Source organism: Watersipora subatra, chromosome 5 (assembly GCF_963576615.1).
Source record: "Watersipora subatra chromosome 5, tzWatSuba1.1, whole genome shotgun sequence".
Lineage (NCBI taxonomy): Eukaryota > Metazoa > Bryozoa > Gymnolaemata > Cheilostomatida > Watersiporidae > Watersipora > Watersipora subatra.
In genome coordinates, this window is record NC_088712.1 from 11799704 (window position 1) to 11826421 (window position 26718).

Here is a 26718-nt window from a genome sequence, read left to right on the forward strand (position 1 = left end):
GCTATGTGCATCAGCATGTAGGAACTAAAATCAGACGCATTGGAATAAGATATTGCCGTGCATGGGTATCGAACACACAGCTTTTTGCATTTTTAATGTTTGCCTTTTTCATTAATACAATGTCTTTATTCCAAGCACATCATAACGCGGCTCTTGGCTCAACTATATAAATACTGTATTATAGATAATAACCGAAATCTGTTTGCTCCAGTTTTTTGTGCGCCCATAAGAGCTCATCACAACAAAGTAGCATTTAGGCAACTTGTTTAAAAGCTTCTAGAGTTATTTGCCAATTTGTTTTTCACGGCAAACCACTATTTTGGCAATTATCAGCGCTATGTGCATCAGCATGTAGGAACTAAATCCAAAAGCGTTGAAAAAAAATATTTCCGTGCATGGACATCGAACACACAGCTCTTCCCATATTTACTGTTAGCCTTTTTTGTTAAGAGTACAGAGTACAAAAAGGTTTTTTTCACAGATCCGTAGAACCCAATTTGTTCATCGATTATATCCGCTAAACATATGGTCAAGCTTTGAAAAACCATTAACTGTACATCTATTTTAAAAATATTCATTCAATTGACCGTATGAAGTTTGTTTTGTCAAAATTAAATTGCTAACAAATTGTTTTTCCCGGCAAACAAATATTTTGGCAAATATCAGCGCTATGTGCATCAGCATGTAGGAACTAAATTCAGACGCATTGGATTAAAATATTGCGGTGCATGGGTATCGAACACCCAGCTTTTCGCATATTTAATGTTTGCCTTTTTCATTAATACAATGTCTTTATTCCAAGCACATCATAACGCGGCTCTTAGCTTTACGATATAAATACTGTATTATAGATAATAGCCGAAATCTGTTTGCTTCAATTCTTTTGTGCGCCTTTAAGCGCTCATCACAACAAAGTAGGATTTGGGCAACTTTTTGAAAGCTTTTCAAGTTATCTGTCAATTTGTTTTTCACGGCAAACAACTGTTTTGGCAATTATCAGCGCTATATGCATCAGCATGTAAGAACTATATCCAGAAGCGTTGTAAAAAGATGTTGCGGTGCATGGGGATCGAACACCCAGCTTTTTGCATATTTAATGTTTGCCTTTTTCATTAATACAGTGTCTTCATTCCAAGCACACCATGATGGGACTCTTGGTTCCACCATAAAATTACGGTATCACAGAAAATAACAGAAAACTGTTCGCTTTGATTTTTCTGTGCGCCTTTGTCAGCTCATCACTACAAAGTAGCAATTATGCAACTTTTTTGAAAGCTTTTAAAGTTACCACAAATGTTTTAAAAACTTGGTTACTGTAGCGAATTGTGAATCTGAGATGTCTTGTTGTTTGCAATTAGCAAACTCTTTTCGAAAACTCTGTTCATAGTTGCACTTTCTTATTATATCTCTACATATTGATCTACATTTTCTGACTGACCTTTCAAGAATTATCTTAAAATTACATTCAAACAAACCTTTTTGGAATCTGACTTTTGGTCGTGTGAACAGGGCGAATAAGTGTCTACATTTTTACAAGGCTCCTCAGTCAACAGAGTATATACCATATAGTTTAGACTGAAAAGTGACTAAACCATTTTAATTTCAGAAACTTGTCCAATGTTTCTTGGGTTAATTTTTATTAAATGTTAGAGCTATTAGTAATCAATTTATATAACTTGATTTATGCTATTTGAACCTTGTTCTGTGACAGGTTTTAGATTGCCATAAGCTTCTTTGGCATTGGCAATTTTTAAAGTAGGTCGGATGATCAAATTCAGAATAACAAGGTTGGTGTTTCATACTTTTTCATAACAGTTTTTAAGTGAGCAGCGCAAGCGCCAGCGAGTCAGTTTAATAATTTTTGGCATCAGGCCTGTGTTACACAATCTCACTTACTCGTTAATGTGCCAACACTACCGCTAATCTTTAGCTGAACCAGTCGTCTGCAAAACTTTCTCCTTTTGATGTGAGTAATCTGTCTCAAATTCTTCAAGCCTAGACTTTCATTGAAAGTTGCGAGTTTAAACCACACTGAATAGAACCCAATTTATTCGTCGTTTATATCTGCTACACACATTGTCAATCGTTAAAAAGCCCTTAACTGCACATCTATTTTGAAAATAATCATCCACATGACTGTGTGAGGTTTGTCTGGTCAAATTAAATTGCTCACCATTTGCTTTTAACAGCAAAGAACTATTTTGGCACTAACAAGAGCTATGTGCGTCAGAATGTATAAACTAAATAAAAAAAAAGGTATTGCCGTGCATGGATATCGAACACACAGCTTTTTCCATATTTACTGTTGGCCTTTTTTGTTAAGAATACAGTGTACAAAATTGTTTTTTTCACAGATTCGTAGAACCCAATTTGTTCATCGATTATATCCGCTAAACATATTGTCAAGCTTAGAAAAGCCAATTACTGTACATCTATTTTAAAAATAATCATTCAATTGACCGTGTGAAGTTTGTTTTGTCAAAATTAAATTGCTAACATTTTGTTTTTCTCGGCAAACAACTACTTTGGCAATTATCAGCGCTATGTGCATCAGCATGTAGGAACTAAATTCAGACGCATTGGAATAAGATATTGCCGTGCATGGGTATCGAACACTCAGCTTTTCGCATATTTAATGTTTGCCTTTTTCATTAATACAATGTCTTTATTCCAAGCACATCATAACGCGGCTCTTGGCTTTACTATATAAATACTGTATTACAGATAATAACCGAAATTTGTTTTCTCCAATTTTTTGTGCGCCCATAAGAGCTCATCACAACAAAATAGCATTTAGGCAACTTGTTTGAAAGCTTCTATAGTTGTTTGTCAATTTGTTTTTCACAGCAAACAACTGTTTTGATAAATATCAGCGCTATGTGCATCAGCATGTATGAACTAAATCTAGAAGCATTGGAAAAAGATGTTGCGGTGCATGGGTTTCGAACACACAGCTTTTTGCATTTATGATTTTAGCCTTTTTTATTTAAACAATGACTTTATTCTAAACAAACCATGATGCGACTCTAAGTTCCACTATAAAAATATGGTATCACAGAAAATAACAGAAAACTGTTCGCTTCAAAATTTTCATGCGACTTTAGGAGCTCATCACAATGAAGTAGCATTTATGCAAATTTTTTGAAAGCCTTTAAAGTTACCACAATCATTTCAAAAACTTGGTTACTGTAGCGATTTGTGAATCTGAGATGTCTGGTTGCTTGCTATGAGCAAACTCTTTTCGAAAACTCTGTTCATAGTCGCACTTTCCTATTATACCTTTAAAAATCGATCTACATTTTCTGACTGACCTTTCAAGAATTATCTTTTAATTACATTCAAACAAACCTTTTTGTATTCTGACTTCCGATCGTGTGAACAGGGCTAGTAAGTGTCTACATTTATACAAGGCTCCTCAATCAAGAATATATACCATATAGTTTAGACCGAAAAGTGACTAAACTATTTAAATTACAGCAACTTGTCCAATGTTTCTTGTGTTAATTTTTATTATTTGTTAGAGCAACTAGTAATCAATTTATATAACTTGATTTATGCTATTTGAACCTTGTTCTGTGACAGGTTTTAGATAGCCATAAGTTTCTTTGGCATTGGCAATTTTTAAAGTAGGTCAGATGATCAATTGCAGAATAACAACAAGGTTGGTGTTTCATACTTTTTCATAGCAGTTTTTAAGTGAGTAGCACAGGCGCCAGCGAGTCAGTTTAATTATTTTTGGCATCAGGTCTGTGTTACACAATCTCACTTACTCGTTAATGTGCCTAAACTACCGCTAATCTTTAGCGGAACCAGTCTTCAGCAAAACTTTCTCCTTTTGAAGTGGGTAATCTGTCTTAAATTCCTCAAGCCTAGACTTTCATTGAAAGTTGGGAGTTTAAACCGCACTGAATAGAACCCAACTTATTCATCGTTTATATCTGCTACACACATTGTCAAGCGTTAAAAATCCCTTAACTGCGCATCTATTTTGAAACTAATGAACCAGATGACTGTGTGAGGTTTGTCTGGTCAAATTAAATTGCTCACCACTTGCTTTTAACAGCAAAGAACTATTTTGGCACTTACAAGGGCTATGTGCGTCAGCATGTATAAACTAAATCAAAAAAAGAAAGGTATTGCCATGCATGGATATCGAACACACAGCTTTTCCCATATTTACTGTTGACCAATTTTGTTAAGAGTACAGAGTACGAAAAGGTTTTTTTCACAGATTCGTAGAACCCAATTTGTTCATTGATTGTATCCGCTAAAACTATTGTCAAGCTTTGAAAAGCCATTAACTGTACATCTATTTTAAAACTAATCATTCAATTGACCGTATGAAGTTTGTTTTGTCAAAATTAACATGCTAACAATTTGTTTTTTCACGGCAAACAACTATTTTGGCAATTATCAGCGCTATGTGCATCAGCATGTAGGAACTAAATCAAAAAGCGTTGGAAAGAAATAATGCGGTGCATGGGTATCGAACACCCAGCTTTTTGCACATTTAATGTTTGCCTTTTTCATTAATACAGTGTCTTTATTCCAAGCACATCATAACGCGGCTCTTGGCTTTACTATATAAATACTGTATTATAGATAATAACCGAAATCTGTTTGCTTCAATTTTTGTGTGCGCCTTCAAGGGCTCATCACAACCAAGTAGCATTTGGGCAACTTTTTGAAAGCTTTTAAGTTATCTGTCAAATTGTTTTTCACGGCAAACAACTATTTTGGCAATTATCAGCGCTATGTGCATCAGCATGTAGGAACTAAATCAAAAAGCGTTGGAAAGAAATAATGCGGTGCATGGGTATCGAACACCCAGCTTTTTGCACATTTAATGTTTGCCTTTTTCATTAATACAGTGTCTTTATTCCAAGCACATCATAACGCGGCTCTTGGCTTTACTATATAAATACTGTATTATAGATAATAACCGAAATCTGTTTGCTTCAATTTTTGTGTGCGCCTTCAAGGGCTCATCACAACCAAGTAGCATTTGGGCAACTTTTTGAAAGCTTTCAAGTTATCTGTCAAATTGTTTTTCACGGCAAACAACTATTTTGGCAATTATCAGCGCTATGTGCATCAGCATGTAGGAACTAAATCAAAAAGCGTTGGAAAGAAATAATGCGGTGCATGGGTATCGAACACCCAGCTTTTTGCACATTTAATGTTTGCCTTTTTCATTAATACAGTGTCTTTATTCCAAGCACATCATAACGCGGCTCTTGGCTTTACTATATAAATACTGTATTATAGATAATAACCGAAATCTGTTTGCTTCAATTTTTGTGTGCGCCTTCAAGGGCTCATCACAACCAAGTAGCATTTGGGCAACTTTTTGAAAGCTTTCAAGTTACCTGTCAAATTGTTTTTCACGGCAAACAACTATTTTGGCAATTATCAGCGCTATGTGCATCAGCATGTAGGAACTAAATCCAAAAGCGTTGGAAAAAGATATTGCGGTTCATGGGTTTCGAACACATAGCTTTTTACAATCTCACTTACTCATTAATGTGCCAACACTACCGCTAATCTTTAGCGGAACCAGTTGTCTGAAAAATTTTCTCCTTTTGATGTGAGTAATCTGTCTGAAATTCCTCAAGCCTAGACTTTCATTGAAAGTTGTGAGTTTAAACCGCACTGAATAGAACCCAATTTATTTAGTGTTTATATTTGCTACACACATTGTCAAGCATTGAAAAGCCCTTAACTGCACATCTATTTTGAAAATAATCATCCAGATGACTGTGTGAGGTTTGTCTGGTCAAATTAAATTGCTCACCATTTGCTTTTAACAGCAAAGAACTATTTTGGCACTTACAAGGGCTATGTGCGTCAGCATGTATAAACTAAATTAAAAAAAGAAAGGTATTGCCGTGCATGGATATCGAACACACAGCTTTTCCCATATTTACTGTTGACCAATTTTGTTAAGAGTACAGAGTACGAAAAGGTTTTTTTCACAGATTCGTAGAACCCAATTTGTTCATCGATTATATCGGCTAAAACTATTGTCAAGCTTAGAAAAGCCATTTACTGTACATCTATTTTAAAAATAATCATTCAATTGACCGTGTGAAGTTTGTTTTGTCAAAATTAAATTGCTAACATTTTGTTTTTCTCGGCAAACAACTACTTTGGCAATTATCAGCGCTATGTGCATCAGCATGTAGGGACTTAATCAAAAAGGGTTAAAAAAAATATTGCCATGCATGGGTATCGAACACACAGCTTATGCATGTTTAAGGTTTGCCTTTATTATTTGTTAGAGCAACTAGTAATCAATTTATATAACTTGATTTATGCTATTTGAACCTTGTTCTGTGACAGGTTTTAGATAGCCATAAGTTTCTTTGGCATTGGCAATTTTTAAAGTAGGTCAGATGATCAATTGCAGAATAACAACAAGGTTGGTGTTTCATACTTTTTCATAGCAGTTTTTAAGTGAGCAGCGCAGGCGCCAGCGAGTCAGTTTAATTATTTTTGGCATCAGGCCTGTGTTACACAATCTCACTTACTCGTTAATGTGCCAACACTACCGCTAATCTTTAGCGGAACCAGTCGTCTGCAAAACTTTCTCTTTTTGATGTGAGTAATCCGTCTCAAATTCCTTAAGCCTAGACTTTCATTGAAAGTTGCGAGTTTAACTCGCACTGAATAGAACCCAATTTGTTCATCGTTTATATCTGCTACACACATTTTCAAGCGTTGAAAAGCCCTTAACTGCACATCTATTTTGAAAAGAATGATCCAGATGACTGTGTGAGGTTTGTCTGGTCAAAGTTAAATTGATCACCATTTGTTTTTTACAGCAAAGAACTATTTTGGCAGTTACAAGCGCTATGTGCATCAGCATGTAGAAACTAAATCCGAAAGAGTTGAAAAAAAAAATTGCCGTGCATGGACATCGAACACACAGCTCTTCCCATATTTACTGTTGGCCTTTTTTGTTAAGAGTACAGAGTACAAAAAGGTTTTTTTCACAGATCCGTAGAACCCAATTTGTTCATCGATTATATCCGCTAAACATATGGTCAAGCTTTGAAAAGCCATTAACTGTACATCTATTTTAAAAATAATCCTTCAATTGACCGTATGAAGTTTGTTTTGTCAAAATTAAATTGCTAACAAATTGTTTTTCCCGGCAAACAACTATTTTGGCAAATATCAGCGCTATGTGCATCAGCATGTAGGAACTAAATTCAGACGCATTGGATTAAAATATTGCGGTGCATGGGTATCGAACACCCAGCTTTTCGCATATTTAATGTTTGCCTTTTTCATTAATACAATGTCTTTATTCCAAGCACATCATAACGCGGCTCTTAGCTTTACGATATAAATACTGTATTATAGATAATAGCCGAAATCTGTTTGCTTCAATTCTTTTGTGCGCCTTTAAGCGCTCATCACAACAAAGTAGGATTTGGGCAACTTTTTGAAAGCTTTTCAAGTTATCTGTCAATTTGTTTTTCACGGCAAACAACTGTTTTGGCAATTATCAGCGCTATATGCATCAGCATGTAAGAACTATATCCAGAAGCGTTGTAAAAAGATGTTGCGGTGCATGGGGATCGAACACCCAGCTTTTTGCATATTTAATGTTTGCCTTTTTCATTAATACAGTGTCTTCATTCCAAGCACACCATGATGGGACTCTTGGTTCCACCATAAAATTACGGTATCACAGAAAATAACAGAAAACTGTTCGCTTTGATTTTTCTGTGCGCCTTTGTCAGCTCATCACTACAAAGTAGCAATTATGCAACTTTTTTGAAAGCTTTTAAAGTTACCACAAATGTTTTAAAAACTTGGTTACTGTAGCGAATTGTGAATCTGAGATGTCTTGTTGTTTGCAATTAGCAAACTCTTTTCGAAAACTCTGTTCATAGTTGCACTTTCTTATTATATCTCTACATATTGATCTACATTTTCTGACTGACCTTTCAAGAATTATCTTAAAATTACATTCAAACAAACCTTTTTGGAATCTGACTTTTGGTCGTGTGAACAGGGCGAATAAGTGTCTACATTTTTACAAGGCTCCTCAGTCAACAGAGTATATACCATATAGTTTAGACTGAAAAGTGACTAAACCATTTTAATTTCAGAAACTTGTCCAATGTTTCTTGGGTTAATTTTTATTAAATGTTAGAGCTATTAGTAATCAATTTATATAACTTGATTTATGCTATTTGAACCTTGTTCTGTGACAGGTTTTAGATTGCCATAAGCTTCTTTGGCATTGGCAATTTTTAAAGTAGGTCGGATGATCAAATTCAGAATAACAAGGTTGGTGTTTCATACTTTTTCATAACAGTTTTTAAGTGAGCAGCGCAAGCGCCAGCGAGTCAGTTTAATAATTTTTGGCATCAGGCCTGTGTTACACAATCTCACTTACTCGTTAATGTGCCAACACTACCGCTAATCTTTAGCTGAACCAGTCGTCTGCAAAACTTTCTCCTTTTGATGTGAGTAATCTGTCTCAAATTCTTCAAGCCTAGACTTTCATTGAAAGTTGCGAGTTTAAACCACACTGAATAGAACCCAATTTATTCGTCGTTTATATCTGCTACACACATTGTCAATCGTTAAAAAGCCCTTAACTGCACATCTATTTTGAAAATAATCATCCACATGACTGTGTGAGGTTTGTCTGGTCAAATTAAATTGCTCACCATTTGCTTTTAACAGCAAAGAACTATTTTGGCACTAACAAGAGCTATGTGCGTCAGAATGTATAAACTAAATAAAAAAAAAGGTATTGCCGTGCATGGATATCGAACACACAGCTTTTTCCATATTTACTGTTGGCCTTTTTTGTTAAGAATACAGTGTACAAAATTGTTTTTTTCACAGATTCGTAGAACCCAATTTGTTCATCGATTATATCCGCTAAACATATTGTCAAGCTTAGAAAAGCCAATTACTGTACATCTATTTTAAAAATAATCATTCAATTGACCGTGTGAAGTTTGTTTTGTCAAAATTAAATTGCTAACATTTTGTTTTTCTCGGCAAACAACTACTTTGGCAATTATCAGCGCTATGTGCATCAGCATGTAGGAACTAAATTCAGACGCATTGGAATAAGATATTGCCGTGCATGGGTATCGAACACTCAGCTTTTCGCATATTTAATGTTTGCCTTTTTCATTAATACAATGTCTTTATTCCAAGCACATCATAACGCGGCTCTTGGCTTTACTATATAAATACTGTATTACAGATAATAACCGAAATTTGTTTTCTCCAATTTTTTGTGCGCCCATAAGAGCTCATCACAACAAAATAGCATTTAGGCAACTTGTTTGAAAGCTTCTATAGTTGTTTGTCAATTTGTTTTTCACAGCAAACAACTGTTTTGATAAATATCAGCGCTATGTGCATCAGCATGTATGAACTAAATCTAGAAGCATTGGAAAAAGATGTTGCGGTGCATGGGTTTCGAACACACAGCTTTTTGCATTTATGATTTTAGCCTTTTTTATTTAAACAATGACTTTATTCTAAACAAACCATGATGCGACTCTAAGTTCCACTATAAAAATATGGTATCACAGAAAATAACAGAAAACTGTTCGCTTCAAAATTTTCATGCGACTTTAGGAGCTCATCACAATGAAGTAGCATTTATGCAAATTTTTTGAAAGCCTTTAAAGTTACCACAATCATTTCAAAAACTTGGTTACTGTAGCGATTTGTGAATCTGAGATGTCTGGTTGCTTGCTATGAGCAAACTCTTTTCGAAAACTCTGTTCATAGTCGCACTTTCCTATTATACCTTTAAAAATCGATCTACATTTTCTGACTGACCTTTCAAGAATTATCTTTTAATTACATTCAAACAAACCTTTTTGTATTCTGACTTCCGATCGTGTGAACAGGGCTAGTAAGTGTCTACATTTATACAAGGCTCCTCAATCAAGAATATATACCATATAGTTTAGACCGAAAAGTGACTAAACTATTTAAATTACAGCAACTTGTCCAATGTTTCTTGTGTTAATTTTTATTATTTGTTAGAGCAACTAGTAATCAATTTATATAACTTGATTTATGCTATTTGAACCTTGTTCTGTGACAGGTTTTAGATAGCCATAAGTTTCTTTGGCATTGGCAATTTTTAAAGTAGGTCAGATGATCAATTGCAGAATAACAACAAGGTTGGTGTTTCATACTTTTTCATAGCAGTTTTTAAGTGAGTAGCACAGGCGCCAGCGAGTCAGTTTAATTATTTTTGGCATCAGGTCTGTGTTACACAATCTCACTTACTCGTTAATGTGCCTAAACTACCGCTAATCTTTAGCGGAACCAGTCTTCAGCAAAACTTTCTCCTTTTGAAGTGGGTAATCTGTCTTAAATTCCTCAAGCCTAGACTTTCATTGAAAGTTGGGAGTTTAAACCGCACTGAATAGAACCCAACTTATTCATCGTTTATATCTGCTACACACATTGTCAAGCGTTAAAAATCCCTTAACTGCGCATCTATTTTGAAACTAATGAACCAGATGACTGTGTGAGGTTTGTCTGGTCAAATTAAATTGCTCACCATTTGCTTTTAACAGCAAAGAACTATTTTGGCACTTACAAGGGCTATGTGCGTCAGCATGTATAAACTAAATCAAAAAAAGAAAGGTATTGCCATGCATGGATATCGAACACACAGCTTTTCCCATATTTACTGTTGACCAATTTTGTTAAGAGTACAGAGTACGAAAAGGTTTTTTTCACAGATTCGTAGAACCCAATTTGTTCATTGATTGTATCCGCTAAAACTATTGTCAAGCTTTGAAAAGCCATTAACTGTACATCTATTTTAAAACTAATCATTCAATTGACCGTATGAAGTTTGTTTTGTCAAAATTAACATGCTAACAATTTGTTTTTTCACGGCAAACAACTATTTTGGCAATTATCAGCGCTATGTGCATCAGCATGTAGGAACTAAATCAAAAAGCGTTGGAAAGAAATAATGCGGTGCATGGGTATCGAACACCCAGCTTTTTGCACATTTAATGTTTGCCTTTTTCATTAATACAGTGTCTTTATTCCAAGCACATCATAACGCGGCTCTTGGCTTTACTATATAAATACTGTATTATAGATAATAACCAAAATCTGTTTGCTTCAATTTTTGTGTGCGCCTTCAAGGGCTCATCACAACCAAGTAGCATTTGGGCAACTTTTTGAAAGCTTTTAAGTTATCTGTCAAATTGTTTTTCACGGCAAACAACTATTTTGGCAATTATCAGCGCTATGTGCATCAGCATGTAGGAACTAAATCCAAAAGCGTTGGAAAAAGATATTGCGGTTCATGGGTTTCGAACACATAGCTTTTTACAATCTCACTTACTCATTAATGTGCCAACACTACCGCTAATCTTTAGCGGAACCAGTTGTCTGAAAAATTTTCTCCTTTTGATGTGAGTAATCTGTCTGAAATTCCTCAAGCCTAGACTTTCATTGAAAGTTGTGAGTTTAAACCGCACTGAATAGAACCCAATTTATTTAGTGTTTATATTTGCTACACACATTGTCAAGCATTGAAAAGCCCTTAACTGCACATCTATTTTGAAAATAATCATCCAGATGACTGTGTGAGGTTTGTCTGGTCAAATTAAATTGCTCACCATTTGCTTTTAACAGCAAAGAACTATTTTGGCACTTACAAGGGCTATGTGCGTCAGCATGTATAAACTAAATCAAAAAAAGAAAGGTATTGCCGTGCATGGATATCGAACACACAGCTTTTCCCATATTTACTGTTGACCAATTTTGTTAAGAGTACAGAGTACGAAAAGGTTTTTTTCACAGATTCGTAGAACCCAATTTGTTCATCGATTATATCGGCTAAAACTATTGTCAAGCTTAGAAAAGCCATTTACTGTACATCTATTTTAAAAATAATCATTCAATTGACCGTGTGAAGTTTGTTTTGTCAAAATTAAATTGCTAACATTTTGTTTTTCTCGGCAAACAACTACTTTGGCAATTATCAGCGCTATGTGCATCAGCATGTAGGAACTAAATCAAAAAGCGTTGGAAAGAAATAATGCGGTGCATGGGTATCGAACACCCAGCTTTTTGCACATTTAATGTTTGCCTTTTTCATTAATACAGTGTCTTTATTCCAAGCACATCATAACGCGGCTCTTGGCTTTACTATATAAATACTGTATTATAGATAATAACCGAAATCTGTTTGCTTCAATTTTTGTGTGCGCCTTCAAGGGCTCATCACAACCAAGTAGCATTTGGGCAACTTTTTGAAAGCTTTTAAGTTATCTGTCAAATTGTTTTTCACGGCAAACAACTATTTTGGCAATTATCAGCGCTATGTGCATCAGCATGTAGGAACTAAATCAAAAAGCGTTGGAAAGAAATAATGCGGTGCATGGGTATCGAACACCCAGCTTTTTGCACATTTAATGTTTGCCTTTTTCATTAATACAGTGTCTTTATTCCAAGCACATCATAACGCGGCTCTTGGCTTTACTATATAAATACTGTATTATAGATAATAACCGAAATCTGTTTGCTTCAATTTTTGTGTGCGCCTTCAAGGGCTCATCACAACCAAGTAGCATTTGGGCAACTTTTTGAAAGCTTTCAAGTTATCTGTCAAATTGTTTTTCACGGCAAACAACTATTTTGGCAATTATCAGCGCTATGTGCATCAGCATGTAGGAACTAAATCCAAAAGCGTTGGAAAAAGATATTGCGGTTCATGGGTTTCGAACACATAGCTTTTTACAATCTCACTTACTCATTAATGTGCCAACACTACCGCTAATCTTTAGCGGAACCAGTTGTCTGAAAAATTTTCTCCTTTTGATGTGAGTAATCTGTCTGAAATTCCTCAAGCCTAGACTTTCATTGAAAGTTGTGAGTTTAAACCGCACTGAATAGAACCCAATTTATTTAGTGTTTATATTTGCTACACACATTGTCAAGCATTGAAAAGCCCTTAACTGCACATCTATTTTGAAAATAATCATCCAGATGACTGTGTGAGGTTTGTCTGGTCAAATTAAATTGCTCACCATTTGCTTTTAACAGCAAAGAACTATTTTGGCACTTACAAGGGCTATGTGCGTCAGCATGTATAAACTAAATTAAAAAAAGAAAGGTATTGCCGTGCATGGATATCGAACACACAGCTTTTCCCATATTTACTGTTGACCAATTTTGTTAAGAGTACAGAGTACGAAAAGGTTTTTTTCACAGATTCGTAGAACCCAATTTGTTCATCGATTATATCGGCTAAAACTATTGTCAAGCTTAGAAAAGCCATTTACTGTACATCTATTTTAAAAATAATCATTCAATTGACCGTGTGAAGTTTGTTTTGTCAAAATTAAATTGCTAACATTTTGTTTTTCTCGGCAAACAACTACTTTGGCAATTATCAGCGCTATGTGCATCAGCATGTAGGGACTTAATCAAAAAGGGTTAAAAAAAATATTGCCGTGCATGGGTATCGAACACACAGCTTATGCATGTTTAAGGTTTGCCTTTATTATTTGTTAGAGCAACTAGTAATCAATTTATATAACTTGATTTATGCTATTTGAACCTTGTTCTGTGACAGGTTTTAGATAGCCATAAGATTCTTTGGCATTGGCAATTTTTAAAGTAGGTCAGATGATCAATTGCAGAATAACAACAAGGTTGGTGTTTCATACTTTTTCATAGCAGTTTTTAAGTGAGCAGCGCAGGCGCCAGCGAGTCAGTTTAATTATTTTTGGCATCAGGCCTGTGTTACACAATCTCACTTACTCGTTAATGTGCCAACACTACCGCTAATCTTTAGCGGAACCAGTCGTCTGCAAAACTTTCTCTTTTTGATGTGAGTAATCCGTCTCAAATTCCTTAAGCCTAGACTTTCATTGAAAGTTGCGAGTTTAACTCGCACTGAATAGAACCCAATTTGTTCATCGTTTATATCTGCTACACACATTTTCAAGCGTTGAAAAGCCCTTAACTGCACATCTATTTTGAAAAGAATGATCCAGATGACTGTGTGAGGTTTGTCTGGTCAAAGTTAAATTGATCACCATTTGTTTTTTACAGCAAAGAACTATTTTGGCAGTTACAAGCGCTATGTGCATCAGCATGTAGAAACTAAATCCGAAAGAGTTGAAAAAAAAAATTGCCGTGCATGGACATCGAACACACAGCTCTTCCCATATTTACTGTTGCCCTTTTTTGTTAAGAGTACAGAGTACAAAAAGGTTTTTTTCACAGATTCGTAGAACCCAACTTGTTCATGGATTACATCCGCTAAACATATGGTCAAGCTTTGAAAAGCCATTAACTGTACATCTATTTTAAAAATAATCATTCAATTGACCGCATGAAGTTTGTTTTGTCAAAATTAAATTGCTAACAAATTGTTTTTCACGGCAAACAACTATTTTGGCAAATATCAGCGCTATGTGCATCAGCATGTAGGAACTAAATTCAGACGCATTGGAATAAGATATTGCCGTGCATGGGTATCGAACACACAGCTTTTTGCATTTTTAATGTTTGCCTTTTTCATTAATACAATGTCTTTATTCCAAGCACATCATAACGCGGCTCTTGGCTTAACTATATAAATACTGTATTATAGATAATAACCGAAATCTGTTTGCTCCAGTTTTTTGTGCGCCCATAAGAGCTCATCACAACAAAGTAGCATTTAGGCAACTTGTTTAAAAGCTTCTAGAGTTATTTGCCAATTTGTTTTTCACGGCAAACAACTATTTTGGCAATTATCAGCGCTATGTGCATCAGCATGTAGGAACTAAATCCAAAAGCGTTGAAAAAAAATATTGCCGGGCATGGACATCGAACACACAGCTCTTCCCATATTTACTGTTGGCCTTTTTTGTTAAGAGTACAGAGTACAAAAAGGTTTTTTTCACAGATCCGTAGAACCCAATTTGTTCATCGATTATATCCGCTAAACATATGGTTAAGCTTTGAAAAGCCATTAACTGTACATCTATTTTAAAAATAATCATTCAATTGACCGTATGAAGTTTGTTTTGTCAAAATTAAATTGCTAACAAATTGTTTTTCACGGCAAACAACTATTTTGGCAAATATCGTTGCAAGATACTTGTATTACTTGTATACGATAGTATAGTTTATACCATTTTAGTTGAGCCAAAAAATGTGAAAACTATTAACAAACGGCAGTAGCTTGTGTTAATATAGCCTTAAGTTCTATAATGAAATATAATAAACCATAAGGTAATGAAATAATAACAGTTAAAATATGCAATTTTGTATCTTACTGTAGTTTTAAGTTGGGTGGCCTACAATATTTTTCAATATTGATCTAAAGTGTTTGACTGATATTAGAAATAATCCTTGGACATCATTTAAGCAACTCTTTATTGGCTCAAATTTTGACTGTATGAACAGGGCTAACAAAGTGGCTATAGCTCAACAAGGCTCAGTTTTCAGCAGAGTTTATATAATTTAAATTAAGCTATAAAATGCAATAACTAATAAAAAAGCGGTAAGAAATGTTAATATTAGGTTAAATTACATAATAAGAAATGATAAATAAAAAGATGATCAAGTAGTAAAACTAGAGTTATGGTATTTTGTACATTATTTGAGTTTTGAAAGCTAGTTGACCAAAAATTTTTGCAGTTGTAAAACTTGAAAATGCTTATATTCATAGTGCTGTAACATGAGGTGGTAACTGATCTTGCAATGCATTAGACATATTAATTTAAAGTGTTTTTGACAAACTGAGGTAGCATACATTTTTCAATAAATCTGAACTAATCCATTGAAACACTTTTTGTACTATTTCAACTCTCTAATAGATTTCATATAACGACTAGAACCCGCGGAGTGCCGGAGAGGCTTGTTATAAATCCTATATGTATTTCGAAACAATAGTTTAAGCAGACGACAGGTGATAATGAGTTGTTCTAATACTTATTGGCACGAGTCGTCTGCAAAACTTTCTCCTTTTGATGTTAGGAATCTGACTCAAACATCTCGAGCTTAAGCACTCATTGAAAGTGGCAGTTTTAAATAGCACTAATAAAACCAAATCTATTCATTGTTTATTTTTGCTACACCCATTTTCAAAGCAAACAAATAGACATGTTGGAAAGCAATTACCTGAACAACTTCAAAAACAACTATCAAGATGATTTTTTGAGATGTGTCTGATCAAAATTAAATTGCTAACAGTTTGATTTCCACAGAAAAACTCCTTATGTAAATACAATTACTGTGTTTATAAGTCGGTCTGAACTGATTCTACAAGCTTTGAAAAAGATATTGCCATGGATGAGTATTGAACACACAGCCCTTTGCGTATTTGCCGGTGACATTTTTCGTTAATACGGCGTATTGTTTCCAGGCGCACCGTGATATAAATACTACTGGCACATAATTTACATTAGATGACACACAATAGCCTAACATGATCATTTTCTTGGTATCTTCCTAATGCAACGTTTATTCAACTCTACGCTGATCTCAAATTTGATTGAATCCTATATAATAAGAGAAAACTGTTTTATCCTCTTTTTTGTGAGCTCTAAAAGGTTTACCGCAACAAACTTGTAATCTTGACTTTGAAGAAACTTTTTAAAACACGCATGCGTGTTTAATAACTCAATCATGAAAATATAACAGCCATTTTGACTTTTTGGATAGTTTTTAAAATTACTGCAAATTTTCCTAATTGTTTTAATATAACGCATTGCAATTTTGAAATGTACTGCAGCCTTCGATGACCAAATTCTTAATTTATGAAAAAGTAGGTTTAAAAATGTATTTTCTTACGATATTTTTATTGATTAATCTAAATAGTTTGACTGACATTTGTAAAATATCTTTTAATTCCATTTGAACAACCCTATTTTGGCTTTGACTTTTGACTGTGTTAACAAAGAACTTACTCACCTAAATTATATTGAGGCTTGATTTTCAGCAGAGTTTATATCGCGTAAGTTAACCCCAAAATTTGCTAACTAGTAAAAAACAAGAGTAGATCGCGTTAACATTGTTTAAAATACATGATGTGGGAAAAATCATTAATAAAAGTTATTAATAATCAACTTAGAATTATGCCATTTTGTACCTTATTGTAGCTTTAAAAGTTACGTGGCCAAAAGTTTATTGCAGTCGTATAACTTAGAATGAATGATAATCGTCGCGCCGTGAAATGAAATGCTGATTGAAATTGCAATGCGTTAGACAATTTATTGTAAAGAGTTCTCTGTAAGCTGCGGTAGCGTACATTTTTAAACACATCTGCACAATTTTATTGAAAAACGTTAAACTGCCTTATGTAAAATAATCTTTAATAAGAAAATCGAATAACAAATTTTGAATTATGCAATTTTGTACCTTATTGTAGCTTTCATAGTAAGGTGGCCAAATGGTGATATTCGTCGCGCCGTGAAATGAAATGCTGATTTTAATTGCAATGCGTTAGACAGTTTATTGTAAAGAGTTCTCTGTAAGCTGCGGTAGCGTACATTGTTAAATACGTCGGCACAAGTTTATTGAAAAACGTTAAACTGTCTCATGTAAAATAATCTATAATAAGAAAATCGAATAACAAATTTTGGATTATGCAATTTTGTACCTTATTGTAGCTTTCATAGTAAGGTGGCCAAAAGTTATTTGCAGTTGTAAAATTTAAAAAGGCTTGTATTCATCGCGCTGTAACATGAAGTGGTAAATGATCTTGCGATGCATTAGGAATATTAATTTAAAGTGTTTTTGACAAACTGAGGTAGCATACATTTTTCAATAAATCTGAACTAATCCATTGAAACACTTTTTGTACTATTTCAACTCTCTAATCGATTTCATATAACGACTAGAACCCGCGGAGTGCCGGAGAGGCTTGTTATAATTCCTATATGTATTTCGAAACAATAGTTTAAGCAGACGACAGGTGATAATGAGTTGTTCTAATACTTAATGGCACGAGTCGTCTGCAAAACTTTCTCCTTTTGATGTTAGGAATCTGACTCAAACATCTCGAGCTTAAGCACTCATTGAAAGTGGCATTTTTAAATAGCACTAATAAAACCAAATCTATTCATTGTTTATTTTTGCTACACCCATTTTCAAAGCAAACAAATAGACATGTTGGAAAGCAATTACCTGAACGACTTCAAAAACAACTATCAAGATGATTTTTTGAGATGTGTCTGATCAAAATTAAACTGCTAACAGTTTGATTTCCACAGAAAAACCCCTTATGTAAATACAATTACTGTGTTTATAAGTCGGTCTGAACTGATTCTACAAGCTTTGAAAAAGATATTGCCATGGATGGGTATTGAACACACAGCCCTTTGCGTATTTGCCGGTGACATTTTTCATTAATATGGCATATTGTTTCCAGGTGCACTGTGATATAAATACTACTAGCACATAATTTACATTAGATGACACACAATAGCCTAACATGATCATTTTCTTGGTATCTTCCTAATGCAACGTTTATTCAACTCTACGCTGATCTCAAATTTGATTGAATCCTATATAATAAGAGAAAACTGTTTTATCCTCTTTTTTGTGAGCTCTAAAAGGTTTACCGCAACAAACTTGTAATCTTGACTTTGAAGAAACTTTTTAAAACACGCATGCGTGTTGAATAACTCGATCATGAAAATATAACAGCCATTTTGACTTTTTCGATAGTTTTTAAAATTACTGCAAATTTTCCTAATTGTTTTAATATAACGCATTGCAATTTTGAGATGTACTGCAGCCTTCGATGACCAAATTCTTAATTTATGAAAAAGTAGGTTTAAAAATGTATTTTCTTACGATATTTTTATTGATTAATCTAAATAGTTTGACTGACATTTGTAAAATATCTTTTAATTCCATTTGAACAACCCTATTTTGGCTTTGACTTTTGACTGTGTTAACAAAGAACTTACTCACCTAAATTATATTGAGGCTTGATTTTCAGCAGAGTTTATATCGCGTAAGTTAACCCCAAAATTTGCTAACTAGTAAAAAACAAGAGTAGATCGCGTTAACATAGTTTAAAATACATGATGTGGGAAAAATCATTAATAAAAGTTATTAATAATCAACTTAGAATTATGCCATTTTGTACCTTATTGTAGTTTTAAAAGTTAGTGGCCAAAAGTTTATTGCAGTCGTATAACTTAGAATGAATGATAATCGTCGCGCCGTGAAATGAAATGCTGATTGAAATTGCAATGCGTTAGACAATTTATTGTAAAGAGTTCTCTGTAAGCTGCGGTAGCGTACATTTTTAAACACATCTGCACAATTTTATTGAAAAACGTTAAACTGCCTTATGTAAAATAATCTTTAATAAGAAAATCGAATAACAAATTTTGAATTATGCAATTTTGTACCTTATTGTAGCTTTCATAGTAAGGTGGCCAAATGGTGATATTCGTCGCGCCGTGAAATGAAATGCTGATTTTAATTGCAATGCGTTAGACAGTTTATTGTAAAGAGTTCTCTGTAAGCTGCGGTAGCGTACATTGTTAAATACGTCGGCACAAGTTTATTGAAAAACGTTAAACTGTCTCATGTAAAATAATCTATAATAAGAAAATCGAATAACAAATTTTGGATTATGCAATTTTGTACCTTATTGTAGCTTTCATAGTAAGGTGGCCAAAAGTTATTTGCAGTTGTAAAATTTAAAAAGGCTTGTATTCATCGCGCTGTAGCTCGAAGTGGTAAATGATCTTGCGATGCATTAGGAATATTAATTTAAAGTGTTTTTGACAAACTGAGGTAGCATACATTTTTCAATAAATCTGAACTAATCCATTGAAACACTTTTTGTACTATTTCAACTCTCTAATCGATTTCATATAACGACTAGAACCCGCGGAGTGCCGGAGAGGCTTGTTATAATTCCTATATGTATTTCGAAACAATAGTTTAAGCAGACGACAGGTGATAATGAGTTGTTCTAATACTTAATGGCACGAGTCGTCTGCAAAACTTTCTCCTTTTGATGTTAGGAATCTGACTCAAACATCTCGAGCTTAAGCACTCATTGAAAGTGGCATTTTTAAATAGCACTAATAAAACCAAATCTATTCATTGTTTATTTTTGCTACACCCATTTTCAAAGCAAACAAATAGACATGTTGGAAAGCAATTACCTGAACGACTTCAAAAACAACTATCAAGATGATTTTTTGAGATGTGTCTGATCAAAATTAAACTGCTAACAGTTTGATTTCCACAGAAAAACCCCTTATGTAAATACAATTACTGTGTTTATAAGTCGGTCTGAACTGATTCTACAAGCTTTGAAAAAGATATTGCCATGGATGGGTATTGAACACACAGCCCTTTGCGTATTTGCCGGTGACATTTTTCATTAATATGGCATATTGTTTCCAGGTGCACTGTGATATAAATACTACTAGCACATAAATTACATTAGATGACACACAATAGCCTAACATGATCATTTTCTTGGTATCTTCCTAATGCAACGTTTATTCAACTCTACGCTGATCTCAAATTTGATTGAATCCTATATAATAAGATAAAACTGTTTTATCCTCCTTTTTGTGAGCTCTAAAAGGTTTACCGCAACAAACTTGTAATCTTGACTTTGAAGAAACTTTTTAAAACACGCATGCGTGTTTAATAACTCAATCATGAAAATATAACAGCCACTTTGACTTTTTCGATAGTTTTTAAAATTACTGCAAATTTTCCAAATTGTTTTAATATAACGCATTGCAATTTTCAAATGTACTGCAGCCTTCGATGACCAAATTCTTAATTTATGAAAAAGTAGGTTTAAAAATGTATTTTCTTGCGATATTTTTATTGATTAATCTAAATAGTTTGACTGACATTTGTAAAATATCTTTTAATTCCATTTGAACAACCCTATTTTGGCTTTGACTTTTGACTGTGTTAACAAAGAACTTACTCACCTAAACTTTATTGAGGCTTGATTTTCAGCAGAGTGTATACTGTGTAAGTTAACCCCAAAATTTGCTAACTAGTAAAAAACAAGAGTAGATCGCGTTAACATAGTTTAAAATTCATAATGTGGGAAAAATCATTAATAAAAAGTATTAATAATCAACTTAGAATTATGCCATTTTGCACCTTATTGTAGTTTTAAAAGTTACGCGGCCAAAAGTTTTTTGCAGTCGTATAACTTAGAATAAATGATAATCGTCGCGCCGTGAAATGAAATGCTGATTGAAATTGCAATGCGTTAGACAATTTATTGTAAAGAGCTCTCTGTAAGCTGCGGTAGCGTACATTTTTAAATACGTCGGCACAAGTTTATTGAAAAACGTTAAACTGTCTCATCTAAAATAATCTATAATAAGAAGATCGAATAACAAATTTTGGATTATGCAATTTTGTACCTTATTGTAGCTTTCATAGTCAGGTGGCCAAAAGTTATTTGTAGTTGTAAAACTTGAAAAGGCTCGTATTCATCGCGCTGTAACATGAAGTGGTAAATGATCTTGCGATGCATTAGGCATATTAATTTAAATTATTTTTGACAAACTGAGGTAGCATACATTTTTCAATAAATCTGAACTAATCCGTTGAAACACTTTTTGTACTATTTCAACTCTCTAATCGATTTCATATAACGACTAGAATTCGCGGAGTGCCGGAGAGGCTTGTTATAATTCCTATATGTATTTCGAAACAATAGTTTAAGCAGACGACAGGTGATAATGAGTTGTTCTAATACTTAATGGCACGAGTCGTCTGCAAAACTTTCTCCTTTTGATGTTAGGAATCTGACTCAAACATCTCGAGCTTAAGCACTCATTGAAAGTGGCATTTTTAAATAGCACTAATAAAACCAAATCTATTCACTATTTATTTTTGCTACACCCATTTTCAAAGAAAACAAATAGACATGTTGGAAAGCAATTACCTGAACAACTTCAAAAACAACTATCAAGATGATTTTTTGAGATGTGTCTGATCAAAATTAAATTGCTAACAGTTTGATTTCCACAGAAAAACCCCTTATGTAAATACAATTACTGTGTTTATAAGTCGGTCTGAACTGATTCTACAAGCTTTGAAAAAGATATTGCCATGGATGGGTATTGAACACACAGCCCTTTGCGTATTTGCCGGTGACATTTTTCGTTAATATGGCGTATTGTTTCCAGGTGCACCGTGATATAAATACTACTAGCACATAAATTACATTAGATGACACACAATATCCTAACATGATCATTTTCTTGGTGTCTTCCTAATGCAACGTTTATTCAACTCTACGCTGATCTCAAATTTGATTGAATCCTATATAATAAGATAAAACTGTTTTATCCTCCTTTTTGTGAGCTCTAAAAGGTTTACCGCAACAAACTTGTAATCTTGACTTTGAAGAAACTTTTTAAAACACGCATGCGTGTTTAATAACTCAATCATGAAAATATAACAGCCATTTTGACTTTTTCGATAGTTTTTAAAATTACTGCAAATTTTCCAAATTGTTTTAATATAACGCATTGCAATTTTCAAATGTACTGCAGCCTTCGATGACCAAATTCTTAGTTTATGAAAAAGTAGGTTTATAAATGTATTTTCTTACGATATTTTTATTGATTAATTTAAATAGTTTGACTGACTTTTGAAAAATATCTTTTAATTACATTTGAACAACCCAATTTTGGCTTTATATATCGGTCAATATATAAAGCCAAAATTGGGTTTAAATATTGACCGATATATAAAGCCAAATTAATTTGGAAAAAATTAAATTGGAATATTAATTTAAAGTGTTTTTGACAAACTGAGGTAGCATACATTTTTCAATAAATCTGAACTAATCCATTGAAACACTTTTTGTACTATTTCAACTCTCTAATCGATTTCATATAACGACTAGAACCCGCGGAGTGCCGGAGAGGCTTGTTATAATTCCTATATGTATTTCGAAACAATAGTTTAAGCAGACGACAGGTGATAATGAGTTGTTCTAATACTTAATGGCACGAGTCGTGTGCAAAACTTTCTCCTTTTGATGTGAGGAATCTGACTCAAACATCTCGAGCTTAAGCACTCATTGAAAGTGGCATTTTTAAATAGCACTAATAAAATCAAATCTATTCATTGTTTATTTTTGCTACACCCATTTTCAAAGCAAACAAATAGACATGTTGGAAAGCAATTACCTGAACAACTTCAAAAACAACTATCAAGATGATTTTTTGAGATGTGTCTGATCAAAATTAAATTGCTAACAGTTTGATTTTCACAGAAAAACCCCTTATGTAAATACAATTACTGTGTTTATAAGTCGGTCTGAACTGATTCTACAAGCTTTGAAAAAGATATTGCCATGGATGAGTATTGAACACACAGCCCTTTGCGTATTTGCCGGTGACATTTTTCGTTAATACGGCGTATTGTTTCCAGGCGCACCGTGATATAAATACTACTGGCACATAATTTACATTAGATGACACACAATAGCCTAACATGATCATTTTCTTGGTATCTTCCTAATGCAACGTTTATTCAACTCTACGCTGATCTCAAAATTGATTGAATCCTATATAATAAGAGAAAACTGTTTTATCCTCCTTTTTGTGAGCTCTAAAAGGTTTACCGCAACAAACTTGTAATCTTGACTTTGAAGAAACTTTTTAAAACACGCATGCGTGTTTAATAACTCAATCATGAAAATATAACAGCCATTTTGACTTTTTCGATAGTTTTTAAAATTACTGCAAATTTTCCAAATTGTTTTAATATAACGCATTGCAATTTTCAAATGTACTGCAGCCTTCGATGACCAATATCTTAATTTATGAAAAAGTAGGTTTAAAAATGTATTTTCTTACGATATTTTTATTGATTAATTTAAATAGTTTGACTGACATTTGTAAAATATCTTTTAATTCCATTTGAACAACCCTATTTTGGCTTTAACTTTTGACTGTGTTAACAAAGAACTTACTCACCTAATCTTTTTTGAGGCTTGATTTTCAGCAGAGTGTATACTGCGTAAGTTAACCCCAAAATTTGCTAACTAGTAAAAAACAAGAGTAGATCGCGTTAACATAGTTTAAAATACATAATGTGGGAAAAATCATTAATAAAAGTTATTAATAATCAACTTAGAATTATGCCATTTTGTACCTTATTGTAGTTTTAAAAGTTACGTGGCCAAAAGTTTTTTGCAGTCGTATAACTTAGAGTGAATGATATTCGTCGCGCCGTGAAATGAAATGCTGATTGAAATTGCAATGCGTTAGACAATTTATTGTAAAGAGTTCTCTGTAAGCTGCGGTAGCGTACATTTTTAAACACGTCTGCACAAGTTTATTGAAAAACGTTAAACTGTCTTATGTAAAATAATCTTTAATAAGAAAATCGAATAACAAATTTTGAATTATGCAATTTTGTACCTTATTGTAGCTTTCATAGTAAGGTGGCCAAAAGTTATTTGCAGTTGTAAAATTTGAAAAGGCTTGTATTCATCGCGCTGTAACATGAAGTGGTAAATGATCCTGCGATGCATTAGGAATATTAATTTAAAGTGTTTTTGACAAACTGAGGTAGCATACATTTTTCAATAAATCTGAACTAATCCATTGAAACACTTTTTGTACTATTTCAACTCTCTAATCAATTTCATATAACGACTAGAACTCGCGGAGTGCCGGAGAGGCTTGTTATAATTCCTATATGTATTTCGAAACAATAGTTTAAGCAGACGACAGGTGATAATGAGTTGTCCTAATACTTAATGGCACGAGTCGTCTGCAAAACTTTTTCCTTTTGATGTTAGGAATCTGACTCAAACATCTCGAGCTTAAGCACTCATTGAAAGTGGCATTTTTCAATAGCACTAATAAAACCAAATCTATTCATTGTTTATTTTTGCTACACCCATTTTCAAAGCAAACAAATAGACATGTTGGAAAGCAATTACCTGAACAACTTCAAAAACAACTATCGAGATGATTTTTTGAGATGTGTCTGATCAAAATTAAACTGCTAACAGTTTGATTTCCACAGAAAAACCCCTTATGTAACTACAATTACTGTGTTTATAAGTCGGTCTGAACTGATTCTACAAGCTTTGAAAAAGATATTGCCATGGATGAGTATTGAACACACAGCCCTTTGCGTATTTGCCGGTGACATTTTTCGTTAATACGGCGTATTGTTTCCAGGCGCACCGTGATATAAATACTACTGGCACATAATTTACATTAGATGACACACAATAGCCTAACACGATCATTTTCTTGGTATCTTCCTAATGCAACGTTTATTCAAATCTACGCTGATCTCAAATTTGATTAAATCCTATATAATAAAAGAAAACTGTTTTATCCTCCTTTTTGTGAGCTCTAAAAGGTTTACCGCAACAAACTTGTAATCTTGACTTTGAAGAAACTTTTTAAAACACGCTTGCGTGTTTAAAAACTCAATCATGAAAATTTAACAGCCATTTTGACTTTTTCGATAGTTTTTAAAATTACTGCAAATTTTCCAAATTGTTTTAATATAACGCATTGCAATTTTCAAATGTACTGCAGCCTTCGATGACCAAATTCTTAATTTATGAAAAAGTAGGTTTAAAAATGTATTTTCTTACGATATTTTTATTGATTAATCTAAATAGTTTGACTGACATTTGTAAATTGTCTTTTAATTCCATTTGAACAACCCTATTTTGGCTTTGACTTTTGACTGTGTTAACAAAGAACTTACTCACCTAAATTTTATTGAGGCTTGATTTTCAGCAGAGTTTATACTGCGTAAGTTAACCCCAAAATTTGCTAACTAGTAAAAAACAAGAGTAGATCGCGTTAACATAGTTTAAAATACATAATGTGGGAAAAATCATTAATAAAAAGTATTAATAATCAACTTACAATTATGCCATTTTGTACCTTATTGTAGTTTTAAAAGTTACGTGGCCAAAAGTTTTTTGCAGTCGTATAACTTAGAGTGAATGATATTCGTTGCGCCGTGAAATGAAATGCTGATTGAAATTGCAATGCGTTAAACAATTTATTGTAAAGAGTTCTCTGTAAGCTGCGGTAGCGTACATTTTTAAACACGTCTGCACAAGTTTATTGACAAACGTTAAACTGTCTCATGTAAAATAATCTATAATAAGAAGATCGAATAACAAATTTTGGATTATGCAATTTTGTACCTTATTGTAGCTTTCATAGTCAGGTGGCTAAAAGTTGTTTGTAGTTGTAAAACTTGAAAAGGCTCGTATTCATCGCGCTGTAACATGAAGTGGTAAATGATCTTGCGATGCATTAGGCATATTAATTTAAATTGTTTTTGACAAACTGAGGTAGCATACATTTTTCAATAAATCTGAACTAATCCGTTGAAACACTTTTTGTACTATTTCAACTCTCTAATCGATTTCATATAACGACTAGAACTCGTGGAGTGCCGGAGAGGCTTGTTATAATTCCTATACGTATTTCGAAACAATAGTTTAAGCAGACGACAGGTGATAATGAGTTGTTCTAATACTTAATGGCACAAGTCGTCTGCAAAACTTTCTCCTTTTGATGTTAGGAATCTGACTCAAACATCTCGAGCTTAAGCACTCATTGAAAGTGACATTTTTAAATAGCACTAATAAAACCAAATCTATTCATTGTTTATTTTTGCTACACCCATTTTCAAAGCAAACAAATAGACATGTTGGAAAGCAATTACCTG